Genomic DNA, 26562 nt, shown 5'->3' with positions numbered 1-26562 from the left:
CACAGAGGAGAGACAAGAGGCTCTGTAGCAGACCTCGGTCCCTCTAGTATAGCACTTTCCAGATAGTTACTAACAGAGGCTGATAATCAGGTAAGCTGGAGGCAATGGTGCCATTTCACAGCCTGGGTAACAGAGGTCCGGGAAAACTGAGCAGCTTTGTCAAGGTCCAGCAGCAGCCTTGCATAGGCTTGCAGTGCCACACAGGAACCGGGCTGGCACTTGGCTTCCCCTCCTCCACCAAAAATAAATCTCAGAAGAAAGCAATTCAGATGGTTTCGCACCAGGGAGGAGCATACGGGTGGGAAAAGAGCCAGGTCAACTGCCAGGGCCCTGGGATGACTGATGCACCCACCGTGGCTGCTCTGCTCCAGGATGCTCCCATTGTCTGCAGTGCAACCGCAGCTGCCTTTCATGATTAAGAGGAGGGAAAGGGAAGCTCCACCTTAGAAGAATCACAAATCCATGTTTAATTACTTCTAACAAGGTAATTATTGTGTACAGCAGGATGACACAAACACTTCCCAGGCCCAAGCACCTTGGGAGCTGTGTTTTAAAAGCACACCTGCCTCCACGACCTGCTCCCTGTTGCCTCCTCCTCAGCACGTGCAGTGTACAGGCAGTTGCCGTGCCACTACTGGCAGGTATGGGCACCCAGGAGCATCCTTAGCTGCTGCGTGAGTGGGCATCATTATTTTTGCATTGGAACATGTGCTTGGTATTTCAGGCTGAAGGATATGCCTGGCTTCGTATAAGAAGGTACTTTCTGCCGTTATATTTTTTCTTTGCATTTGAAGAGGACCTGCTGGCTTCCCGCCTCCCATCTCACCTGCTGTAAGCAGGGTGCTGAGAGGTGGAAGAGCCAGAGTGGCCGAGAGGGAGAGAAGGCTGGAGGGGGAGGGGGAGCAGAGATGACTGGAGGGAGGTCGAGAGAGGAACGAAGAAAGAGGAAAGAAAAGAAAAACCCAGCAGTGCACCATGTTGCATTGTTCACGCTCAGACCTTCAATTTGCTCTCTGCATTCTCCTGCAGCGGGGAGAATGTTACGCTGGCTTAAGAGACAAATCGGACACAAAATAAAGACCAAGCACTCAGCAGTAAAGCAATTATCGCAACATTTTATGCCGGGCCTGTTCCTTTTGAAGGCAGCCTGGTGCTGCCCGCATGTACCTTAACCCGTTCCTAATAACCATAAAGTCACCATTATTTACGGTACAAGACATTAAATAAATAATGAAAAAGCTGCCGGCGACGGAGCGAGGCAAGTGGGGGTTGCAGGGAATCTCCTGAGACCAGAGCTGGCACTGGCTTAACCTGTGCTGCAGGAGGCAGAGGAAAACAACTTCACTGGACCTGGGGAGGGGGGGGATGCATTTTTATTTTGGGGTAGCACCTCAGGTTCTAGTATCAGTCAGAGAGTAAAAATTAGATTGTGGGGTTTTTTTTCAAAGAAGAGAAAAGCAAAATGGAGTTGCATGGGACTCATGGGCAAGCTACGAACCAAAAAGGTTCCTACAAGAAGAAGGAGGGGTGGCAGGGCCAGATTCTGACCTCCACTGTGCTGGTGTAAATCCTGGTATAACGCTGCTGGAGCCAGGAGCTCGAAGAGCGTCCCCGACGAGGAGACATCTGCTCCCATTTCTCTTAAATTGAGAGGTCAATAGATAAAAATAAAATATGAATGTAAACACAGGCGATGGCAGGAGTTCCCATGGCTGTGGTTCAGGCTGATGTACAAACAAAAGGAATATATCCTCCTTGACCTCCACCTCTCGCCACTGCATTCACACAGCCCCACCAGGAGCCAACATCTGCCCTCAAAGGTCTTCTGACTAGTTTCATACATGAACCTCTCAACATCTCCGCTTTCAGGATCTAGCTGCTTTCCCCCAAACCTCCTGCTCTTTTGAACCCCTCCCTGTCTTGACAATCTCCCTTTTCTGAGCAACGATGGGTCATGTTTTGGGTGCGAGTGGGTTTGGCCGTCCCACCCTGACCACGCTTAGCAGCCTGGGCTGGTACAGGCACCTCCCTCACCCTCAGACTCACACCAGCCTTGTGTCAACACCTCGGGGGACTTGCTCCGCAGTGGTACAGCAGCTCCTACCCTCCACCTTGTGGTTCTACAGGTGGTGACGGACACATGGATAGAAAGCATGACACTGCTCGTGCCTTCCCCAGAACCCTGGGTCATTTGCAAAGCTCCTGACAATGACAGATACAGAGCACCTGCAGCCGCCAGCAGCGCATCCCCAACCTAGGAGCAGACTGCTTTCCTTGCAGGCATGCCCTTGGGTTACAGTGAAGTTCCTGAAAGGGATGGTGAGCTTTCCTTGTGCACCAATGCTTTCTTCTGACCAATTTCTGAAACAGACCCTTACAGCTTGGTATGGACATGATGAACATGGACATGTCCATATCAGACACCAGCTCAAGATGCTGGGCTTATATCAGAGACTGAAAGCAGGAAAAAGTCAATCTTGTCCTTCTGCACCAAGCATCATAGTGACTCTGGGAAGCCACTTTATATCTCTCAAGGCAATCAATATTAATTTTGATACTGTTTTAAAGACAAAGAAAACTCCACACGAGGCAGAAAGGGCATACGACAAGACTACTCTAAGAAATATGATTTATATTGTGAGTTTTTACCTAGTAAGTACTGTTCAGGGGCAAAGCTGAAGTCTACTTGGAAATGTACAAACACAATATGGAAAGACAGAAGTACACCTCACCCTGCGTAGCCTGTACCTTGCACAACCACTGGCATGCTGCTGATAAGCTCTCCTGGGCTCTTTGCTGGGGTTTCATTTGGCTGCCCATATTTGTAATAGACTCTAACCAAAAAATTCAGGGTGAAATGAAACCCATTTCAAATCATTCTTTGTGCTGTGGAAATTCCTCCCAAATGGTATTGAAATAAGACTTGGCAAAAGGTGTTGCCCCTGGGGCAGGACTGAAGTTCTGGACCTTCTGACTTTTGAGGAACAGAGATGGGTTCTTTATATTTGTAGAATAGGAGACATCTCCATTTATAAGAGCTAAGACCTGCTCCTGACACCCTCTCATTCCCTTGTTTTGCTGCTTCTGAAGGACGCACAAGAAGAACTTACTTTCACTGCCAAGGACACACTGGTCTGGCAGCACACACACCTCTGGGACATAAAATGTTTCTGATCAAAACGCAAAGGATGTTGGTTATATTTTAAACAAGGAATGTCCCACTCCTCCTATGTCCTGAGAATTGGGACTTATGAGCTAGAATTCAGGATTTGCCTCAAAAATGGAAAATAATCCTGTGAAACCATATTCCTCCTCTTTCCATGAACTCTCCCACATTTTTTACTCCCAAGTTTGTCCCACAAAGAACTGCACCAACCAGGAGAAGAGGGCAGTGTTTGATTTTTAGTATCAGAGGCATGCATCTAAACAGCCCATGATAGAAGAGCTGAGATCTGCTCCTGGACATGTGGGTTTGTAGTTTTCTTAACTCTACTCAAAACAAAGGAAAATAAGCTCTTCTGCAGCTGAATGGGAGAGTCAAATGTGGCCACACTCAACAGAAGACGGGTCATCTGCACCGTCAGATACAACCATGGAAGCTGGTACAGGTCCTCCCTGCCACCAGGCAGACGGGCGACATGAGCCACACAGCTTCACCACGTGCAAGAAGGACACGTTACTGGAGATGATGACAACTGGAATAAGTGGTACTCCTCTCCCCCTAGACCTCTCCCCAGCCAAGGCTAGCCATGCAGAGGGCAATCCCCTGCTGCCTCTGCCCGGGGAAGGGGGTGAGTGGGGTACAGAGGGAGATGAACGAGCTCATGCAGGTTGTGGTGTGCTGCTCTCACCCCCTCACAGCGCCGCAAGCTTGGAAATTGCGTGGCACCCAACCGAGGGGTGCCGCGGCGCCTGGCCAAGCCAGGCTTTCCAAAGCCTGTGCCGTGGTGGCAGCCGTGGCGCTGCACGGGAGGAGCAGCCCCGGGCCCTGCATCTTGGGGGGCACCGGGTGCCCCACGCCCCCCCTTCACCCCGGGGTAGGAAGCGGACGGGGCGGGCAGGCACGGGGGCAGCGGCAGCTGCTCCCTGTAAGATGTGCTCCATTACACCCCTCAGAAAGGGGGACAAGGGGTGGGAAGGGAGGGAGGAGGCGGATTTCTAGGCATGGGTGGGTCCATTCTTCACCAGCTTACGCAAGTGAAAGCTGCCACCGAGGCGGGGGGGGACAAGCTAGGCGGGGGGGGGGGGGGCGGCCGGTGCTTCGCGGGGACAAGCCATTCAGGCAGGCTTGTGTCCCACACCCGGCACCTCGGCGGGGCATGCCCGTCTCGGGGCTACTGAGAAAGCAGCCGCGGAGCCGTCCCATCGTGCCCCCGCGACCCCCCCCCCGCCATGTGCCTGCCAAATCAGCAGGCTCTGGGATGACACTTTTTTTCGGCTGCCTAGCCCCAAAGCCAAGCTGATGTCATTAAAGCGCCTGCCCCCCCCTCCCCCTCGCCTCCCCAGCGCCCAGCCACCAGGCTCAGCTGAAATGTAAACCTCCCCCCCTCTCCCCGCAACAAAAGCCAAAGGCTTTCAAAGCCAAACCTGATTGAAATTCAAAAACTTTTTCAGCCCCTCTCCCTCCTCCCCACCTTGAAAAGAGAGTGTATAAAACAGGGAGACAAAGGCCTCCCCCAGCCCACCCCCCGCATTGTCTGGCCGGGGCGGGCCAGGCCAGCGCCGAGGGGCGCCCGGGGCTGCGGGCCCGGCCCCGCACCGCACGCACCGCCCGTACCACACCCCGCGCTTTGTGCCCGCACAAAGGGGACCCGGCTGATGGAGCCCCGCCGTGATTTACTCACCTGCCTCTCCGGCCCCCCCCCGGGTTTCTATGGGCCGAGGGGGAGGGGAGGGCTGGCCTCTGGTTTTACACCACCCCCCCTTCCCACCCCGGCTTTTGTTGCTGGCCCCCTTCCCTCCAGCCGGCACCTTCTGGGTGATCCTTAGCCTCGCGGCTAGCTGGTGGCCCTCCGCGCCACGCCGCTGCTGCGTGTCCCGTTCAGTGCCCAGAGACACCGAGTCCTGCAGCTCCCTGCCCTTCCAGGAGACACTTCGGGGCCCTCCCTTTGAGGTGGGCTCCTGCCCTGCACACCTTCAGCTCATCCTGGCTTCCCTCTCGAACGCCCTCCCCAGTTCTGCATTCTGCAAGCCCTGCTCACGCCTGGTTGTGCAGGAAGCCAACTCCACTAGCTCATCCGTCCCTTGCAGCCGAGGCACCATAGCTCAAAGGCTTTAGAAAGGCAGCGACAGTCCTGCAGCCCTGTTGGGCTTCAAAGCCTTGTGGCGCTGACCCACCTGGGCAGCCCCCGTCAGTGGGACCACTGAGGTCACAGACAGGCTTTACTGCTCAAACTGCTCCACAGGCGTGCTCAGGTGTATCTGAAGCAGGTGATCACCTGCACCCAGTAGAAGAGCAAAGCTGCACCAACTAAGCCATGGTTTTCAGACATTAGCCACCAGCTATTCTGGAATACCCTCCCACAGTGGTGCTTTCTACCAGTGCCATTTCACAGGAGCAGAAGGAGGGCTCGGCATTTCTACTGCCAAGTCTCTCCAAAGCTTTCTCAGAGGCAGCATAAGATCCAGTGATGAAACTTGTCCCTTTATGGAATAAAGAGAAGAGACCAAGTAACTGTGGGTACAAAGATCTCTTCCCAATTCAACAGCAGGCTCTCACAGGGCATCTCCCCACAGGGAAGGGAGACGGTACAGCCTAACATACCCTGACAGCAGCCCAGTGATTCAGTCTTTGATCCTGCATGCTCCCCACCACCTCTGCTGCTGCTCTATTGCACCTCGAGCCTTTCCATTTTCCCTTTGATACTGCTCTGACTGCCTCTCTTCCCTCCCTAGACTGTAAGATCTTTGGAAGCAGCTCTCCTCCCTGCTCTGTGCTCTCCTGTAAAGGAGTTCCAGTCCATATCAGCAAGTCATATGGGTACCAATCACCATGACCTGCATAAGCTGTCATGTTAACATGCTAAGCTAAGCTGTTGCCCCGAAGTGATGTTCAGTGGTCCTGTGCTCAGAGGTGACATACTCTCCCAAGATGTGACCTTAACATGCAAGTTGCATTCCTCACCAAAGACATCTGTCCTAGTTCAGATGCTGCTACTGTGTGGTAATCCATTTTAAAAGATCTTGAGAATGGCTGATGTGATGCATGAACAGGCATGAGGGAGTGCAGACATCAGGTTCTCCCCTACTACAACTCACAGCACCAGCCTGGACAGTTGATGCTTTTCTCTGGCCCTAACTTTTCCCATTGGTAAAAGGGAGGCCATGATCCCAGCTCATTCCTTTAAACTGCTCTGAGATTGTACAAGTGAAAAAAGTAGGTGTACAAAGTGCCAGGTAATAGCTCCGACTCCAGAGCTGGATGACAGATCTGGCTCCTGACTCAGCTTGCCTGCCTGTACAGCTCCTTGGCTATCCAAGACAGACTACTAAATTATGCAAAACCTTTGAGTGAGCCTGGCTTAATTAAGTTTTAATTTTAGTAAATTACCAGTGTGGGAGTGGTTGAATCTGCAAACCATTACTCCTGCTTGTTTTGGATTTTATTTGGAAATAAGACACTTCATTACATCTCTGTAAACAAGATCTACTCAGAAAGGAGAACTGGTGTAGAGGATCAATACAGAAGTGGGAAGAGGAGGTGAGGGGACAAGCAAGCCAGTCTGGGAAAGTGTAATTAACCCAGGGATTTGGGGAAAACTGCCCAAGGGTTGCCCTGTGCTGCATTCAACTTCTCCCCAACCTTCTGACATCAGCCTTCAAAATGTACTAGTCTTATCCTGACACTTGCAGCACCATTGCCATCCGTGGCAATGCTGTACTGCTGCATGAGGGCACATCTGCCTGGGACATTGTGTCTTGAAAGGCTTCCTCATCCTTACACCCCATGTCCTTGGAGCAAGGAGATGTGAACAGGACTCTTTGTGAATGCACAGCACTGATCTCCCCACAGCTAAAATGGGCTTGTAGAGCCCAGCAGGTCCACGACACCAGCACTACCATTACGCTGTGAGCTGATACTGCCCCTAACCCAGAAATCACTTTTCCCTCTAAAATACTACCACCAGCCAGAGGCAAGACCTGGCAGGACTTGTGCCTCTTCTGGCTCACACAGGAGAAGCCGTGAGCAGCAATGGGACATCCGCACAGGTTACACCCTGGGATCTGATCTTGTTTGCTCAGGATACCGTCTCTATCGTCCTCAGTCCCTAGCTGGTTTAACAGCATGGTGATAGCCCATGGTACTGCAATGCTTTCTGCTGTCACTGTTACTCCTGGGCCCACTGTAACACTTGTCACCTGCCACATGGCAGCACAGGACCTGGGTACAGCATGGTGGCCAATAAGCCAGGCAAGCGATGACTTAACTTTCCAAAACTCTGGTGGTTTGTATGCAAACCAGATACACATTGTTGCAAGCAGGACCTATTCCTGAGGGAACAAACCTAAGAAGTGGCTAATTTGCTGTATCTGGTACTTCAAGAAGTTATTTCTAAGGTATTGCCTCTAATTTTTAAATCAAATGCAGGTCAATATCTTGTTAGTCAAATGTTACAGTGTTTATAATTAAATCTCCATTCAGAGAGAAATTATGATGCTTTTATAAATCTCCCTCAATAGCGTAAGTTAAAAATAAACTAGCCAATCTATCAATCAGCCTTATTCATTCCTCTCAGCTATTGTGGGAAGAAAAGAGCAACATACGCAAGAGAGAAGCAAATGGTCTGAGAAGAGGCAGCTGAACGTATTGATCAGTGTTAAAAAAAAAAAAATTGTTAGAAAAACCAAGACACACGTCATTTGGTTTAATGCAGTCCATACAAACAGCTCCAAAAGGCCACAGCTGCCCGCCTCAAGCTTTGCTCAAGTTGGTTGGTGCCTCTCACCCAAATGACAGCCCTCCAGAGCAGGCAAGACCTCTTATTGCTCCCACTACTTTAAAACTACTCTATCTTCCCCGGGGAGAAAAAAAAAATTAAAACAAAAGTGAACGTTGCATTCTTAGGGCACCAAAATAATAAATAAATAAGCAGGAATGCTTGCAACCCACAAAGTCTGACAGCTTAAAGTATGCACAAAGAAAAAAACACTGGTGAAAGAGTGAAAGCCATCCTTTGAACTCCCTCGCCCAAGCACTCTCAGAGGCGATGGATTTATGCATCTGCTCTGGCACGCCAGTTCAGAGAGACCCTTTCTATACATCTCACCCTGATGGGGCTCTCAGAAGTCATTTGTGCCCTTCTCCCCCACTTTTGGCTTTTATTGTTTAAACTTTTGCTGTTTTCCTGCAGATGAAAAAAGGGAGAGAATCACCTTACGCTTCTCGGGTTCTTTAAAAAGAAAAGGAAAGAAAAAGAAAAATATTTTTTCTCTCCTGAAAGGAACGCGTTTGTATTTTTTTTCTTTTTCTTTTATTTTATTTTTTTAAAATAACCTGCCTGGGAAGGCCCCGGCCCCCTGGGCTGAAGAGGGAGCTTCCCATCTCTCTCAGCCTGTTGCATTCAGGCAAGGTGAAGAGGCACAACTCGTGTTAGGCCGATGGGAACAAATCTCCTCTTTTGTTCCCTGCAAAAGGCTTTGCTAATTGCTGTTGGCCCGACTCTGCCTTATCTGCGATTGCTCCCAGAAGGGGAGGGCATAGGCAGGTTCAAAGAAAGAAAGAAAGAAGAAAAGAAAGAAGAGAAAGCAAGAGAAAACATTCCTTTTCTTTTCGCCAGCAGCCAGTGCAAGGCAGAAAATGAGAGGGAAAGAAGAAGAGGGAGCGTGAAAGAGAACAAAAAATAAATAAATGACCTGAGGCTGCTTGGAAGACCCTCTTTCTCTCCTATCAGCTTTTACAGGGGGCAATACATTTTATTCATTGCCAGGTCTGACTTATCGCAGCCTTGTTTTTAATGAGGTATAATAAGGGGAACATTTTGTAACAACACGGTTCCTCTATTTTATCCGACAAACAGCTGTGTCATGGCCGTCGCTGGGAGAATGAATCATATCTCCCTGCCTGCATATGCTAACTCCCATGTAATTACCCTCGCATCTTAAATAAAGCAGGCCCTAAACCTGTCGCTCAGATTACAAGCAAACGGTGCAGACCTTGTAACTGGGGCCTCTATCATTACAATTAATTTATCACAGGAGCGGCTGAGATTAGAGACTAGAATTAAAACGCAGAGCAGGGAGGGTGCCACAGGACTGACAGGGAGAGAGGGAGAGGAGCTTTATTGCAGAGGCAAGGCAGGCTAATTCCTTAACTGGAGCAATCCTGGGTTGTTTTTTTTTTTTTTCCTTTAAGTTATTCCCTCAGTTATTTTACTGAGGCTACGGCAGGACGTTTTTCTCCCTGAGATGTCAGGAAGCAGAAAGCAAAGGGAACTTTGCCCTGTATTAAGCCCATTCAATAAACACAACCGTACAAAGGCCCCCGTCTGGGGGTGTGTACGTGTGTCCAGATATGTGTGCGCCTGCGATTTTACAGAAGACACGCATGCTGTGCTTGTATACCGATACGCCCATGTGTATGTGTGTTACAGGCGTAGCGAGCAGGTAGGTGTGCAAGATCATCTCTTCTTCACGGCTACACAGAATTGTTTGAAACATAAAGTTTTGCCTCTTCAAAACTTCTCTGCTTTAAATACAACTCGATCAGTAGAACAGCCCATTCCTCCTTGAAGCTGCCCCCAACAATAAGGCAACGCAGGTTGGCTGTGGCACGAGCATGTCTGGCACTGCAGGGCTACCCGTGCTCCCTGCACCCACACCCACTGGTATGGGCTCACACACCCACGCTGGGCTCCTGGCATTGCTCGTTTATCTTCCTTGGAAGAAGTCAGAGGCAACCAAAGGTGTTGAAGAGAACTGAGATACAGACCTTGGCTAGAGAGCGCTTCAACAGTAATACGACTCCTCTGTTTGGAGGGTGCATGTTTTACCAAGACCATTCTGAGTACCCCTGGGTACTGATGCTCTCCTGTGAGCTCCGTTACACTTGCACAGCTTCTTTTCCCCCTCCAGGATGCTCCTCTTCCTCCTCCAGGACGCTCCTTTTGATCACTGAGCCCTGGCCTCACTGGGGTTGCTGTGGCACCCAGCACAGTTACCCAAAGAGATGATCTACAGAGCTGCAGGGCACTTCCAGCCAAGAGCTCCCCACCCCTGCTGCTGTCCTGCAGCCCATCAGCACACACACAGCACTGCATCCTGCGTGAGGCCATCCCCACTCTGGGACATCCCTTCCCAGTAGGACAGTCTGCCTTAGGGCCAAACTCTGAGCCCTATTTACTAATTTACTCCTATTTACTAATATATAGTGAGGCGAGGAAGGAAAGAAGGGGGGAAGCCTTTAAAATCAGTCCCTTTAAGGTCTTTTTGCATTAGAACAGCATTTTTTGCTTGGTGTGAAGACTTCCCGATGCCCTTGCTGTCACAGCCCCTCCTGGCAGCATATGACCTTTGGTATGTAAACCACCTCTCCTTGGCCATTACTTACAATATCCAGCAAAATAGCAAACACAAGCAAAACTGATGAATGATTTTACATCCATGTCAGCCCCATGCACTCCTGCACAAGGCAGCTCGTGGTGTCCTGCTTTTTTTTTTTTTCCATCACTGCTCTCCCCAGAAGATCCCAGACCCCGCAACCTTCAAACAGAAGAGTATAGTTCATTGCAAGACATCATCTCTGCAGCTAGGTATACAGAGGAGAAGATGCTACAGACAGCAAAGGCCTCCTGGTACCAGAGATAGTAAGATGATTCTCAACCAGCTGTATCCAAAATAGATCTAACTGTAGGACTGGGGTCTAATTCAGTAAAATAATAAAGAAACATACCTTGATTAAAATCATATGTATTTTTTAAAAAATAATATATCTCTTTTCTTTTTTTTTTTTTTAGAAACTTCTATGATGGTTGCATTGGGAAGAATCAGGAAAATCTATTTTACTTCCTGCTATCAGGAATTTGGGCATTTTTATCAGTCTGCATATTGAAAAGAGCTTTCCTGTCCTCACTTTTGCTTCCATTCGCTCTGCAGTGCCTTATCTTTCAGAGTTTTGTACAAAAGCTGAATACTGCAAGGCCTGAGCTCCAAGATGAACAGATGAAAGGGAAGGAAGAAGGTTGGTTTTTAACGGATTGGTGTACATATTTATTTCAAATTATTGTTTGTTTGGGTTTTATTCTTTTGAGGTTTTAGAAACATTGTTTCCTACCAAAACCTAAATCTGAGACCAAATGACATAGACGCATTATAGAAAAAGCTAAACCACTTAAATCAAAGCGTGCTGGTCTGTCAGCAGCGCACTCCAGCCAGCAGGAAGGTTATAGTTTTATGGGCACCAGAGCTGTCACTTGTGGGCAGAAGAAGTGACCTGTGGTCCCTTCCAGCCCAGTGTGATGTCTCCAGCAAAGGCCAGACCAGATGCTTCTGTGAAAGATCAAACGAAAGAAGACAAAAGGAAGACACCACTGTAAACAGTTAGAAGGCAGCCTCAATTCAAGGGAAGTTTTCTCCCCAAAAGCCAGCCACTGGCATACGCTCTGTTCTCATGGGAGGAGGCATTTAGCAACATCTGATAGGATTAAACCCTAAAACTCCACTCTGCAGTACCAATGGGACTGGAAATCTGTAATCTATATTATTATTATTATTATTATTGTTGTTGTTGTTGTTGTTATTGTTGTTATTATTGTTATTATTACTAAAAAGCACAGCTTGTTGCTTCTCTTTTCTACCTGCTGGTGCTTGTTTTTATGATGTGTTTGCTCACCAGGTCCTGGAAATACAGAGCTTTCAGACTGAAACCCTCTGCTTCCCACCAAGTGAGCCAGCACAGCCAATTTAACGCATATACTGCATATGTATCTATGTAACACCTCGAAGCATATCCTGCCCTCCCTGCCAGTATTTCTTTCTTCCCTGAAATTCCGTCGTGGGATGGAGCCTGCCAGCACAGGCAGATGGGGGGATGGCACTGTATGCTCCCTTTCCCGCAGTGCCAGCTCGGCTGCTGCTGAGCAGGGCCGGGGGGATGCAGCCCTGAAGGCAGTCAGCGGACATGCCGCTTTTTATTTTCTACTCACAATTGGCAGCTCCTCCACCCACCCAAACAGACCCTGCAATGTTTTTTAAAATGCAGTCAGCAGCTGGAAACTAAGGCAACTTCTGTCTCCTATTGAAAGTCTCCCAGCAAAGCCGCAGCCTTCCCTGGACCACCCTGGGTCATGTAAATTCAGCAGATTATCCATCCCTAACTCTCCTCATCTATCACCCGCCTCTGTTATCGATCTGCTCCTCTGAGTAAGTGGGGCCCGGGCTGTCCATTGCTGAGTCCTGCAAATCTGGCCAGACGCAAGTGTGACTGCCTGGGAAAGCAAGGAGGACAGGTTCAATAATGCCGGGTTACTGCCACAGCACAGCCTGAGCCGAGCTGATCTATGGGCTCGGCAAAGGGAGGATTCAAAAGCAGAACAAGACTTGGCCATAATGCCACAGGACTCAATCTAATCCCATGACACTCAGCTTTAAAGGCAATTTTGCCAGCCGCCAGCTGCCAGCCGAGGCTGGGAAGTCACTTCCACCGCCCAATGGAACAGATTAAATGCCTTCTTTCCATCCATAAGATACCGACAGCACCTCAGCTAACCGTCTGCTCCTCCATTTTGCAGATTAAGGCTGAGAAGTGCCGATCTTCCCATGCCCTATTTCAGCTCTTTGCCAGAATCACATAAAATCCCAAGACTTGGGACTCTAACGTTCCCCCATTTCAAACGTAGCTGACTTACAGCTGAGCTAAATTCCCCCCTCGGTTTCACCCAGGCAAGCCCTGCAATGGCAGTCCAGCTGCAACGCTCAGCAGAACACAGCCCTCCACCTAGGGTCAAAGCCCCAAACATCACACACGCGCCACCTGCACCGCCAATCTTAATTTTCATTATGAGTAAGTTCCCGTGCTTTAATTTAAAAACAAAACTGAAAGATGAACTAAGTGTAATCACACCAGCAACGTGTTCCTCCCCTTGTAAAGATCTTGCTATAATCGCATGGTGAGGTGTGCTGTAGTCTGCTCATCCCAGTGGGGTGCTGTTTCTGGGAGCTGGAGATGACAATTGAAATGGGAATACTGTTAACAATTTCACTGCTGATCTTTCATTGAATATATGTATCTGTGATGCTTATTCATAATCTCAAACTGCTCTCCACATGTCCCAAAGAGGTGACAAAAACCTCACGCGTCTACCCAGCTACCAAAACCTCCCACTTCCCTCCGCTTCTACAATGCAGTTGAGTATTGTTAATATGAAAATCTTTGGCCTATTGATCACTCAAAATATGAGGGTGACAAAAATGCATTGAATTTAACATAAAAATAAACAACTCATGGCTGCTGTATTGACTGTATTATTCATATTATGGTTTAATTCATTCGCCTTTCACGCAGCAGCTGCAGATTTTCACCATCTGTGTCAGACCGCTTCCGAAGCCCAGACCTGGAGCCCTTGCTTGCCGAAAGCAATCGGGTCTCCACTCCAACGCTACCAGAGTAAAGACATTCTAGATGGAGAACACCACGCTGCATGCCGCAAAAACTTGAAGCAATGTGTGATGGTGCTTCCTTTGGGCTGATAACCAGTGTTAGGGGACACGACTAAGCCTCACTTGGTTTCAGAGTTGGAAAGAACAAGGAAGATAATCCATCCTTTGGAAGGATATTCAACAGCCTCACAAGCCTCAGGCTGACTAGCCCACCCCTAACCCTACACTGACGGTTTGGCCAGGCATTTACAACACGCTCAGGATACTGGTATCTCAGCCTGGGTTTCCCCAGACTCCGTACCACGACTACACAGCACACACCAGATCATCTTTCTCCCTGCTAGTCCAGAAGGCCAAAAGCTCTGCACACATTAGGGGTACCAAAACTCACCCGTGAATGGGGTGAACACAGAAAACCGCACCGTCTCCAGTCCTTCCCAAGGCCCTGGAACAGGAGGGTCCTGGGGAAGAAAGGCCCAAAGTTAAGTGGAAAGATGGGGTTGGGACCCCACCCCATGTCACACCAAGCACCTCTAAAAGCAAAACAAACCAGGCAGCCCCATAAGTCGTAAGAATTAAAGGCACGATTCCCCCTTTCTAATGATGCTTTTACAGAAACCATTCCACTGTAAAACTTTATGATTTGAATCTTTATAGCCACCAGCAGAGCACATGTTCACTGCCTTAAATTATAACTTAATCTCAACAGAACTTGTGCTTTCCAGCACTCTGTGGATAGAGTGAAAGATGAGAGGCAGAGCTTCGTGCCTGCTGCCCACCTGCCACCTTGGACCACGACCTCCAGAGGTACTGCATGCCGAGGTGCAGCTGCAAGCCCTCACACCTGCTCCCATCCAGAGATGCTCTGCAGCACAGGTACTTACACAGCACCTTACAGCGCAGGGATAGAGGTACCACACGGTGCTGTTATGGTGCTGTTTATCACCATGACTGCTAAAACACTAAAATGGAGGCATGTGGATATCAATAAAGACAGCAAAGGTGCCAGTGGAGATATGACAGCAGCATCACAGCCATGCTTTGTGGCGCCAAAGCATCCTCCTTGGCAGGATCACACACCCACACTGCTAGTGGAAAATACCTGGGGGCAGCGAGGAACCCTACACTCATTCAAAGAGTAGAAAAGGAACAAATTTGCAACTGCTGCTGTCACGGCTTCAGTGTATAGCAGCCTGCCAAAGTACAACACCTTCCAGTGGATGAACGTACATGGTCTATCTGCTAACACATCTGCTGCCAGCTCCACTCTCTGCAGCAGTAGTGCTAGCAAGGCTGCACTTGGGCTAGAGTAAGGCAGAGCCATTCTCCTGTGGTCTCTGACCTGCTTTCCCTGCACAGACACCTTGCTCGGAAGAATCACGCTGGTTATTGCTAGCTTTTTAAAAACCTAGTGCATAGCCAGAGGCAGAAGTTGCACCAGCAGAAATATAAAGCGGTGTGTAAATGTGAGTTTCAACCATATTATGCAATACTGGAAGAAGCCCGTGCCTTGTATGCATGTTTGCACATAGCAAGATGGTAGCAGAGGAAAATGTGGGAAGAAAACTGACAGCCATCTGTAAGGAAGAGTACTCCAGTTTGGTGGGTGAATCAGGAACATTTTTCTCAATTCCTTCTCATCTTCAGCAGCGAGGCAGAAAAGACCAGTCAATCAATACAACAGTAAAATTTGTAACCCAGATAACCTTTAAACACTAAACAATGTCATACTAAACTAAAACAAACTACACAAAATCCCAGTTAGGCATCAAAATCACCATGGGTCAGCGAAACTAAGAAAACAGAGATAAAAGGCTTCAGCATCCTGCCAATACCGAGCCCTGGCATCCTGTCTGCTGAGCCGTGGGTACCTATGAATGGGTGGTCCTCCTTGGGCAGCTACACACTGCAGCTTCGATTTTGGGAGTCCTCTGGACAGGTGACCCCACTAGATGGCTGAGGTCACTGTACCCCTGAAGCCCCTAGACTTGAAAGATATAAAAGCCATGTCTCTAGCTGCACTCCATGCTTCTAATCCTTCCACAATTTGTTCACAGCTTTCCCCTTTGCATCTTCTTTCCTTTTCTTCTAGGGCAGGGGGAGGGATGGGGGCACGGAACTGCTTTTTCCCTTTTTCTAGTTGACCATGTGCTGATAAACTTATATGGAACCATTTCTGCTGCCAGCTGCTGATTCTGCACTTAAATATGCTGTGCCTCTTGTTTACTAAAGCATCTCCCCACGCAATAGATTACCTCAGTATTGAGCTCCCACAGAAACCGGAGTGCATTTCAAGGAGAGCACCCAATGCTCCACACCTTGTGTCTGCACAACAGTGGGAACCTGATAGCCAGAGAATCACAAAATCACACAGATGCGGAAGGGCGAACAAGGGGTTATCTGCTTCTCTCTGTCCAGAAGTGGAAACAGCTAAATTTAACACATCCCTAAAATTATTTTGCTTAATTTGCTCTTGAAACCTACCAGTGCTCCCCACTCCCTAGACAGCCTATTGCATTGCTTTGTCACCCCCATGCTAGACAATAAAAGCTGACAGAAAGGCTTCAGTTCAAGCTCCGAACTTCTTGCCTTACCTGCAGCTGGCACATCTGCCTACTACTCAACCTGCAATGCCCACCCGACACGCCATCCTCAAACAAGGGTGGATTTCTCTTCCACCCTCCTAAGGAGAGACCGATCCACCACCCTCACCGTCTTTGCTTTTGGTAGGCTACAGTTACAGTGGGCATCAGCAAGACAAAATCAGAAAGGGAACAGCCCTCCAATTTCTGCGGGACTATAAAGAATTTACAAATAAACCTGGGGAGCCTTTTAGCTTCTTTTCTTCCCTTATTCTAATCTTCTCATTTTTTCTAGGGGAGGGGGATGCAGAGCTCCAGTAGGCAGGATAAGAGACAGCTCTTTAGGAGCTGAGGTTTGTCAGTTCAAACTGGACATCTAGTACCTGGCAGACCTCACCTTTCACCGAGCCACGTGTGACTAACAGCTTCCCTTTGATGCTTTCTCCTCTGGTTCTTTTAGGCTGCTGCGGTCCAGCAACTTTCCTTCTTTAAAGGAAGGCTGAGGCGATTTTGTTTCCTGACTTTTGAAGAGCTTTTCCTTTTCTTTCTTTGATCTGTGTAGTGAATTTGATCTCCCAGAAGTGCAGGATGAGTGTGTCTCCTTGCAGCCCAGTTCCGGACAGTCAGGATTTGATTCATTGATTCGTTTATTTTTATTTGGCTTTTGTGTTTGGCAAGCTGAATACGGGGCTGCAAGCAAGGCTCTTTCTTTATGTCCAGGAGGAGGAAGGTGTTTCCCTGAACCTGGCTGAGTCCGTGCTTCCCAGGCTGTGGGCTGGATGCCAGGGCATCTCTGGAGGCACTTCCACTGTCTTCTCAGGGATGCAGGGAAGCTCACCCCTCCCTCCTGCTCCATGATGGGACTGAACATCTAAACTGTGTGCTGATGAGATATCCCAGTCCTCCAGGGAATCCCCTGCAGGCAGCACTTTAATTTCCATCTTGTTTTGGGGCAGGCGTCTGCTGACTATTCATGCTCCCCACTGGCTGGGCAGCCAGAGGAGGGATGAAGAGGAGTCAAGGAGGGGCCCCAGCCTCTCTGGGGATGGAGAGGAGGCCCTAACAGACCAGGCACTCCACAAAATCGCCCTACTGAAGGACGAGCTGAAGCTCTTTGAGGGTCTTTATCTCAGTGACAGCCCTTCCAGGATTCCTGCACTAGTTTGAATGCTTGCTCCAAACAGCCACACATGGTGAACACCACAGCAAACCTCTCCCACACCTGCTGGCACCTTTCCCTCCCAGGATGAGGAGCTGGAGGTCCTGATGTGCCCAGACCAGTTCCTGGCTGGAGGTTTAGAAGACCTGTCCTGGTTAGGAATCAAAAAGGCTGGGAAAGGCAATCATTTAGAAAAAGTCCTCTGAGGTGAGGTGATCAAGGAGGACAGAGTCAGAGCAACTGGTCAGAGCCCTCCTCTAAGGAGCCCACCAGAAGAGCACCCTCAGCTGCATGCCAAGACACAAGACAAGCGCTTGAGCCAGCGTGGGATGATTCCAGCTCCTGGGCTGGTGCCAGGGCACTGGACCAGGAGTCCTGCTTGCAGCCTGGCTTATTGCTGGAACCTGTCATTGGGAAGCTCATGGCTGCACCGAGATTAAGAGCAAAACAAATGTTTGTGTGGGAGTTACTGAAGTTTTCAAGCATCCTGACTGACTGGTATCAGAGCTGGGATAAGAACAAGAGTCCCTCACTCCCAGCCCCAAGACAGACAGCAATGCTGTATATTCAATAAATAACTGGGGTATTTACTCAAATGAATGACTCTGAGCCTGTTCCAAGGAGTTAATTTAGTGCTAACTGACTGGATGAAAATGAAAAGGTCTCATTTTACATTAAGAATGATCACCTGACAGTTTTACTGAATATATTATGACAGGATTTATATGGCTATATAATTTTAGGGTATATCTGGAAGATTATTATCCTGATTTAAATAAACAGGATCTCAAGAAAATCAACACAGAGTCAGGAACTTTTCACACAAGAAACAAGGCAAGAAAGTGGCTCAGAAGCGAACCTCAGTTGTTGTATCTTGTGCCTTCGACCAGCTGCTGCTTTGTAAACAGCAGGATCCCAGAGTTCATGGTAAGTGGCAAAAATCCCAAAGAAGTCCTCAATTCTGCTAACTCATACATCACTAAAGAATACAGTCCAAACTCCTTACCCCAAATGTCTTGTCTTTGCACCAGGAAAGCAGAGCAGAGAGGGAACCTGGCAGATTGTGCGGGCTGGAGGGAGGAGAGGGTGGAAGGGGGCAGGAAGAAGAGGCTTGGGTGTTAAAAGTGCCCCTTAAAAAAAGTGCCCCTTAAAGGGTCTTCTGCAAGGAAAAAGAAAAAAGTGAGGAATCACAAGCAAATATACTGTTGACTTCAGTAAAGGCATCACTTTCGTGTGTCTCGTATTTCAGAGGATGTTCCCATTCTCCAAACAAAAATGGGGCACAAAGGAGACTTTTGGGCACTTTCGTCTATTATGCTCAGGGGCAGCTGGCAGGCTTCAGGCTGCTGGTTCACACAAGAGGAGCCCTGAAATGAAGCTACAATATGCCCCATTGCACCTAACCCATGGGATGGAGGAAAGGCTGCACAACACAGCACACCCGTCACGCTCCTGGCAGGTCTGCAACACACTGGAAGCTGCAGCCAGCATCGGTACAAAGCCCTCTGGCCAAACCCATGCTGGTGTGGCACCAGAGCTCCTTTCCACAAGGATGTGCCCATCTCCTCTCTAGTTTCCATAGGCTGCGGTGTCTTGCATGAAGGGGCCTTAGCTCAAATGAGTGTTTAGGATGCAACCAGCTGCCTCTTTCAGCCTCCCCAGGTCCTGAATCCCCTTCCTTCTCATCCTGTGCCTTGAAGTGTAATTGTATACAAGAAAACCCCTCTCCAGGCTTGCTCTGTTTTACAGGCTGCCTGATGGGATTATCTTTCCTGACATTTTGAAGCTTGTATAAGTGTGCGACTTACACCACTCAAGCTAAATCACACTCAAGACACTTTGTCTGTCCAAATTGTTTTGAAGGCCAAGTCATTTATTTACAAATCATGTTATTTTATTTCGTAAAAAATAAATTTAAAAAAAGAATTCTAAATGAAATGAAAGAAGTAGTTAATAAGAACATTGCAGTCAAGTTGCAATATCCTGCAGAGTAGGTAAGTGTCAAATAGAAATTATCTTTTATACGCTGAAAACTGTACTGTCTGGTCTCAGACCACACAAAGAAAAGGCAACTTATTTGGTCAGGCACAGCCTTCCTGGGAGGTAACACTCACTTAGCTATTACAGTGGTGATAGGCAGCCTAGACATATCCAAGACAGGTAGATCGATTATTCCTGTAGCAGTAACCTTGGGGCAATATTTGTCTGTCATAACCCCAAAGCAGATCAACTAACATTTAGGGACTAATCTGTTGCCCAGTCCAGTCAGTGCAAATTTTTCCATTTATTTACTTCCACGGCTGTTGGATCAGACCTTTTGGGACTGCAAAATATCACACCAGCTCCTCTTTGCCACTGGAAGAGCTATAAATGTGCAAAGAGCAGAAGTCAGGAACAGCCAGCTGGAATTTGGTCATGGGTTTATTAAGTAACAGAAACATCACCCTAAGCTGGAGGGGGTCAGTGCCCAGAGGTGGGGTCAGAGGTGTACACATGCCCCTTCATGACTTGCTTTGCGCATGCTGAGTGCATACTCGCTGCAGGAACACACCTGGGAGCCAGTCAGGTATGGGGACACGTCTTTACCTCCACTCTGGGAAACCAGTGGCAGCCACAGGGCTCAGCTGGAGCATCACTGCCCTGCACCTACGCACCTACGAGCAGGGATGTCTTTCAAAGAGCAACTGCATGAGGCCAGAGTCTGCGTGCATTCCCTCCAGTATGGATCAAAGTATCAGAGCTGACTTTCTGGTTTATTCCGGATTTTAAGTGGGTGTTAAAAAAAAAAAGACCGTCAAGGAGGGGACTGCATGCTTTACAGTGCTGCAGCAGGCTCTGAGAGTCCACTTATTTCTGAGTGAAGATGGACACCTCAAGAGGTTCTCCTCACCGGTAAATAATTCATAAAAAACAAACAAGCCCAGGTCTGTTTGAATTAGAACAAAATATTTCTTTAGAAAAGTGAAGTGATTAAGCACAGGAGGAGCTGGAGATGACAGCTGGTGTCTGCAGCTCCGGATGAGTCACCTTCACTCGCCAAGGCCCCTCTCTCCGGGAAGTGCTGCTGCTTTTTTTTTAACCCTTTGAGATTCCCAGGAATGATTTGTCACCGGGGTTATTAGCATTTCTCCCTTGATATCGACAGCTTGTCTTTCCTCCTTCTAACCGGTGAGTGATTTCTTCACACGCTCGCCAAATATAGCCAAATCACCATGGTAAACGTATCGACAGAATCATATTAACAGCTTCTGAGCATCTACAGGGCCGTAAGTTATACAAAAAAAGAAGGAAGGAAAACACACATGGAAATAAACCAACTCTGATCAGCAGTGACAAGCATTTATTTAGGAGTCACTCGATGGAAATATTTTTTATGCTTTAATTGCTAATTATAGGCTCCTTCAGAAGGGTGGCTTTGGACAAAATTATCTCTTTAAACTACAGCATTAAGACAGTGCTGAGCACACTCTACCTGGATGTATCTTAGGGAAGCAGGAGAAGAAGGATTTATTTTTAACATGCTGCACTTGTTTAAATCAAGCTCAAAGTTTGCAAGCCAAAGTTACATCTCTCCAGACTTACCAAGCAAATACCTTTTAAGTTTCAAGTCCAGGTAAGAGCTGAAAACACATCTATATAGGGAAAGGGAGGCCTTTTCAAAATCCATCTGCTGGGGATGCCTGAGCCCTGGTCCTCCTCTCCCAGCTGGACACTGCTGGGCTGGGTTTCGCTGCCTGTGTGCTCGCCAGCCACCCTTGATCTAAAGCAGTGCCTCTCCGAGTGTGGGTCACAACCTACTGGTAGTCACGAAAGGGCCCAAAGGGGCCATCAGGCAGTGGGCAGCAGCCGGCAGCATCCTCACCCCTCTGCTGGCAGCCACCCAGACCCCCGGGCAGAGCATGGGAAGATGCTGCTGCAGCCGGTGACAGTAGCTGGTGACAGCCACGTCCAGGCAGAGCTGCAAGCGTCCATCAGCCACCCGTGCCAGGCCAGACCCCCCCGCATGGGCAGAGCAGGGCTGTGCGGCCAGTCACCCCTCCGCCCTGGAGAGAAGAGCCAGGGGTAACTCAGGGGGCTGCTCTCTAAGTCAGACTGGCCATGGAAGGAGAAGACAGCCTTGCTTCTCCTGCTCGCCTTTCTCAGCACTTCTGGACATGCTCACCACCCCCTGCCTGCATCCTCATGTGGGGGGTACAGTTTGATGTACAGATGGTGATCTGCGGACACACAGCAGATAGGTGTAGGACTCTCAATACTTCCTTTGAGCCACTGAAGGTCCAGGATTGTTTCTGAAAACCGTGCCAGGCTGTGACAGCGATCCATGCCCTGGCCTAGCCCTTTCATCCCTGCTCCTTTTTCCTACGGACGCTCCCACCACCTCCAAGGCTCTAGGACCCGATCCCGATGTCCTGAGCTGCTCTTGTTTTGCAGGCTGCGGGTATTAAGTCCTTCCCGTTTTCCCTGCAGGCTGCTGCTCCTGGTTTTCTCTGCACTGTTAATATCTCTAGGTATAAAGGCAGTGTCTCATGGGACAGCAGAGCAGTTTGTTTCTCATCCCCATGTCATGAACAGCGAGACAGTCACTGGTGACAACATGGAGCACTGAGAATTCATTTAACATAAATCAGCCTGGGTTTGTCCACCTGCAGCACCTGGGGCTAATGCTCCCTCTTGACTGGTGAACGTGGGAAGAGGGTAAAGAGAAGGGGAAAATCATTTGCGGTACAGCTCAGAATTTCCAGGCTTTTTTAACCCTTTGGGATTCCCAGGAACTTCTCAGGAGCCAAAGCGTTACACTCCAAACAGCTGATGACTGGTGGGAATTACTGATAAGAAGCCAGCACCCCCTCAAGCTGCCCTCGCACCACCCTGCATGGGGCATGAGACCTGCTCTGCCCACAGGGGAGCCACCCACCTCCCTTGGGCGCTCACAAAAATAAAACTCACTTTCTGCACAAGGTCAGACACATAAGGAGGGCTGCTTGTGTTGAGCAAAGAGCAGACACCCACCGGGAACTCACTCTCAAGAAAACTGGATGTAGAATAAAGAGATTGCTGTAGCCAGGCCCTCAAGCAGCATGCATCTGCTGGGCTGTGGACTTGGGACAACAAGGGAGAGAGGAAGAGGAGATGCAGTGTTTCTGCTGCATGGGGATGTTCATAGCTGGTACCTCAGGCATTTCACCAGGGTGCCTGTGGGAGCAATGCCGTGGCACTACAGTCCCTTCGTGAGCAGCAGCGGCAGCCTGGGCCGAGGTTGCACTGCTCGCTGCAAGGGCCCAGGCTTCCTGAGCCCTGCGAGGAGGGCAGGGCTGGGAGCCACCTCGCTGAGCAGCACCCTCAGCTGCCGCACCGCGTGGGAAGCGGGATGCTCCCGGCACCAACTGCTCCCATGCAATGCATCTTCACCCAGCACCCAGGCTGACTGAGCCCCAGACAGTGTCCTTCAGTCCACAACCACCACCCAGGCTGCAGCCACAAACACGGGACAAGCATCAAACCAACACTGGCATCAATTTTAAATGCACAGTTTGGGCATTTAGACCGCTCACTGTGAGAGTTTACAACTAATAGCTGCGACCGCAGGATTTGCAAGGACTGGTCTGCCACTCTGGTATTTGGGAAGCAGTTTCAAGACAAGGAAGAAGGACAGCACATTGAGCTCTCTCATTCCTTCATTGAGTTAACAGATTTCTTTAAAGCTAACCATGAGAGTAATGGGTTGTTTTTTCTAACCACACTTGGACAGGCCCTCACGGAGTTGAATTTCATGAGAGTTGTACTCAACCGTGCAGCTTCCCCCAAAGAAACAGGATGGGCTCAGGGCTGGGCACTATGAACATGCAGAGACATTTGCTGAGACCCCAAAGCTGGGTGTGCCTACTCAAACCTGCTCGCTCTCCTGCAGCATCCCTAACCTCTTTAAAAGTCCAGGGGAGATATCCTTGTAATTAGCTGCTTTCATGAATCTCCTTGTGTCAAATCAGAAAAGGGAAAGATGGAGGCTTAGGTGTGATTTTCTAGCTAGCAAAGCGAGGACAGTGAGACGGGGGAAGGAATGGCCATCATCTGTGACACACAGAGAAGTCATCCCCAGGAAGAGTGCTTATTCCAACCCCATCTACTTTCCTCTAGCTTTTTTCAAGCCAAACTGGGGGCTTGAACCAAAGTAACTTCTGCCTCTGCTGCATACACATCTCCTTGCCCACTCTGGAAAAAACACAGACTGTGCTACAAACTGAAGGCACACGAAAAGTTAGCATAAAGCCTTTCTCTAAAAATGAGATGAAAAAGGTGCCTCATTTCTCCATTTCTTCCCTCCAACCACATTCCCCGTTCAGCTCCTTACGCTCACACATGTTCTTTCCTTCCCCAAACTCCTTTGTTCAACAACAACAAAAAAACAACCAACAAAAAGAAAAGCACTCACAGGAAAATATGCCCTGTCCTACTCCATCTGTCCTTAATTTCCCTCCCAGCTTTGCCTCTCTGCAGCCCTCTTTTAAAGCAGCCCAGCTGCCGGACAGTGGGGCTGCAGAAAGATCACCCCAACGCTGCACGCCAGGGTTAAGGGATCTGGAAAGCTCAAATCAGCTCTCCATGAACTCTGCTATAAAAACTCTCCTGAGAGACTCCACCAGCATCTCTCTGCTTTTTCCTGTGCAAACTCTGGCCTGTTTTCTGCGCGTAGGCATCTTCATCCTCCTTTCAAGCTGTTAGTCAGTAGGTCTGCAGTGCTGGGGAGGGGCAGCGGGGCAGGAGTGAGACAAAAAGCGAATTAAACAACAGCCAGCCCTTGCCTAGAGAGCAGGGCAGTGTCCCAGGAGCCGCAGCTGGGGGGGCACCAGTGCCAGTGCCACCACTGCACAGCATCCCTCCTGCGCTCCCAGGGATGCCCGTGTGAGGATCTGAGCCACTGACACCACCGTGGCTCTCGGCAAGTGGTGTGCTGGAGGGGAAAAGACCCCTGCCCTCCTCCACCCCAGCCCCCTGCCCGCCTTAATAACACAAACTCTTTAAGGTGGGGGCTGCAAAGGAGAGAGGAGTCCCTGCTGTCCCGCAGACTGTTCAGTCTCTTAGCAGTTAGAATGGGAAGGCAGACAGACAGTGCCAAGCAGCTTAGGAAGGCCCCAAGAAGAGACTGAGCTGTGGCTGGGAAAGCCTGCTCTGGCTGGCAGGCTGGATTTCAGCTCCTGGCTTCTCCCAGATGCACTTCCTCACAGGTTGGCCAAGGCTGGACGAACCTCCCTTTTCTGCTTTTTGGGGTGGTTCTCTTTTCACCAAGGATCAGCACGGTGCCAGCAGCAGGGAGGCTCCTGGAGAGAGAGGCTCCCCACGAAAGATGCCTCCAACCCCCCAGCAGTGAGAGCTGCCACTTGCTGGGGCAAATGCAGCCACCACAGGAACCCAGGCTGCCAGGGAACGGGATAGAGGAGCAGGGCAGCATCACCACTCTCAACCCCTCCAGCCTAGCCCTTGCACCACGAAGCTTTTCCTTTGGGCCCGCTCTTCCCAGATAGGAGCTTTCTGGACCCAGCCAGGAAAGAACTGCACCATCCTGCTTTTATTCAGTCCTTTTTTTAAATGACATCTCAGACACTGCTGGCTTTTGAAGACTCCTGCCCCAGTACTTCAGCAAGTTTCTCTTTCACTCTGTTAAATCAGTGGGTGGCCCGGAGATGCAGAGCTACAATTGCTGCCTCTGGAGAGCCACATCCCCTCTGCCCTGCTGCGGTGGGTACACAAGGCTACGGGATCCCTGTCGGCTCATTCACGCCTGTCACTGATGCGTTGCAGTGTCCAGAGACAGGCTGCCCTGGGGCCCTGGCTGCAAGGATTTGAGGGATTCACACCACGTCTGAGCCAGGTCTGTCTGTGCACTGGGGAAGCACCTTCACATCATTCATCTGTGTCACCTCCAGCATCTCCCAGCTTCCAGGAAAGGAAATACCAGTTCACCTAAACCCAAAACATCACGGCTTTGTATTCAGGCAGCTGGACCTACCCCGGGGAGGATGAAGGGATGTGAAGCCATGTATAAGGAAAGACCCAAAAGGAGAAACTGAGCTACCCTGGACGAGCACAGAACTATCTCCTGCTAACAGCACCCTCAGCAGCCAACAAAAGACTGTTCCTCACTGAGGAGCCCTCCCTTCCTCCTCCTGGCAGAGCAGGGAGCCGGTGCCTGGCACCCCAACAGCCGTGCTTCATCTGTGAGGTGTGATGGTGCTACCAGGAGCAGGAAAAATAGAATAAAAGCTATTACCAGAGAAATGTCTACCAACTTCCCCAAGAAGCAATCTCTGGAGACCGCGTGAGGCTCCTGCTCTAGCCTCTGAACAGCCTGAAGTGCAGCAGTTACCCACGGGACTTCTCCATCCCTCCATACATCAGCCCAGGGAAATGTGGTACCCAGAAGCGCAAGCCAAGGATGCGGGAGGCAGAAGTTTGCTGAGGATACACACGCTAAAAGCTGTTCAGGCAGGCTGTGCCAAGAGTCTCATTCTTCATGTAAGAGAGCTCCCTCTAGGTTAAACACTCGGGTATTTCAGAAGCCATTGCTCATTTTGGAGTCCACGCTCTGCCCTCCTGCCTTTATCTCCGGAGAGGCATCCGTCATTCGGAAAGCCTGCAGGTACCCCAGAAAACACGGGGCTCGCTTTCCGCGCACACCCCGGCCTTTCTGCCACAGGCACTGCCCACCTGCAGCTCTCTGCGTTACGTGCACACGCGTGTGTGGTGCACGTGCCCGTGCTGTGCACGTAACCACGGGTCCTCGGCATGTCACCCATCAGAGCTACTACTCCGATAGGTTCAGCGGCAGCTACACCAGGGAAGGAGCCAACCTGCCACTTCTCCAGTCCCAAACACGATCTTTACCCTGCTTTGAAACATTTATGAATTATTCCACAAACTGATGAGTGGGGGAGTTAGGCAGAGGCTTTCAAATTCACAGAACTAGAAAAATCTAATGGAAAAGACTTAATGCCAGAAAATGCACGACCGTTCCCTGCAGTGGGATCCCAGGAGCTTTGTGCAAACTAGTTTTAAACCTTGAAGTCTTTAATACAACTTCCTGGTTTATTTTTATTTTACCTAGATGGTATTTACTAATAAATATGCAGCTCGCTGTATACAGAACAGCAGGTAGCTCCCATTTACAGCTGCATATAACTGACTGCAATATTCAACACCCTTACTCTGCTATGCAGTATAATACTCACAATA

The 26562-nt window shown here is 49.4% G+C and overlaps 1 protein-coding gene across 2 annotated transcripts in view; it reads right to left on the bottom strand.

Moving 5' to 3' along the window:
- RNF220 (ring finger protein 220) overlaps positions 1 to 26562 on the bottom strand; it is a 229157-nt gene that overhangs the window by 184682 nt on the left and 17913 nt on the right. The gene's annotated exons all lie outside the window — the stretch shown is intronic.

Source organism: Falco naumanni, chromosome 11, assembly GCF_017639655.2.
Source record: "Falco naumanni isolate bFalNau1 chromosome 11, bFalNau1.pat, whole genome shotgun sequence".
Classification (NCBI taxonomy): Eukaryota; Metazoa; Chordata; class Aves; order Falconiformes; family Falconidae; genus Falco; species Falco naumanni.
Note: the sequence above shows the minus strand (reverse complement) of the source record. Positions and strands in the feature narration are given on the sequence as shown.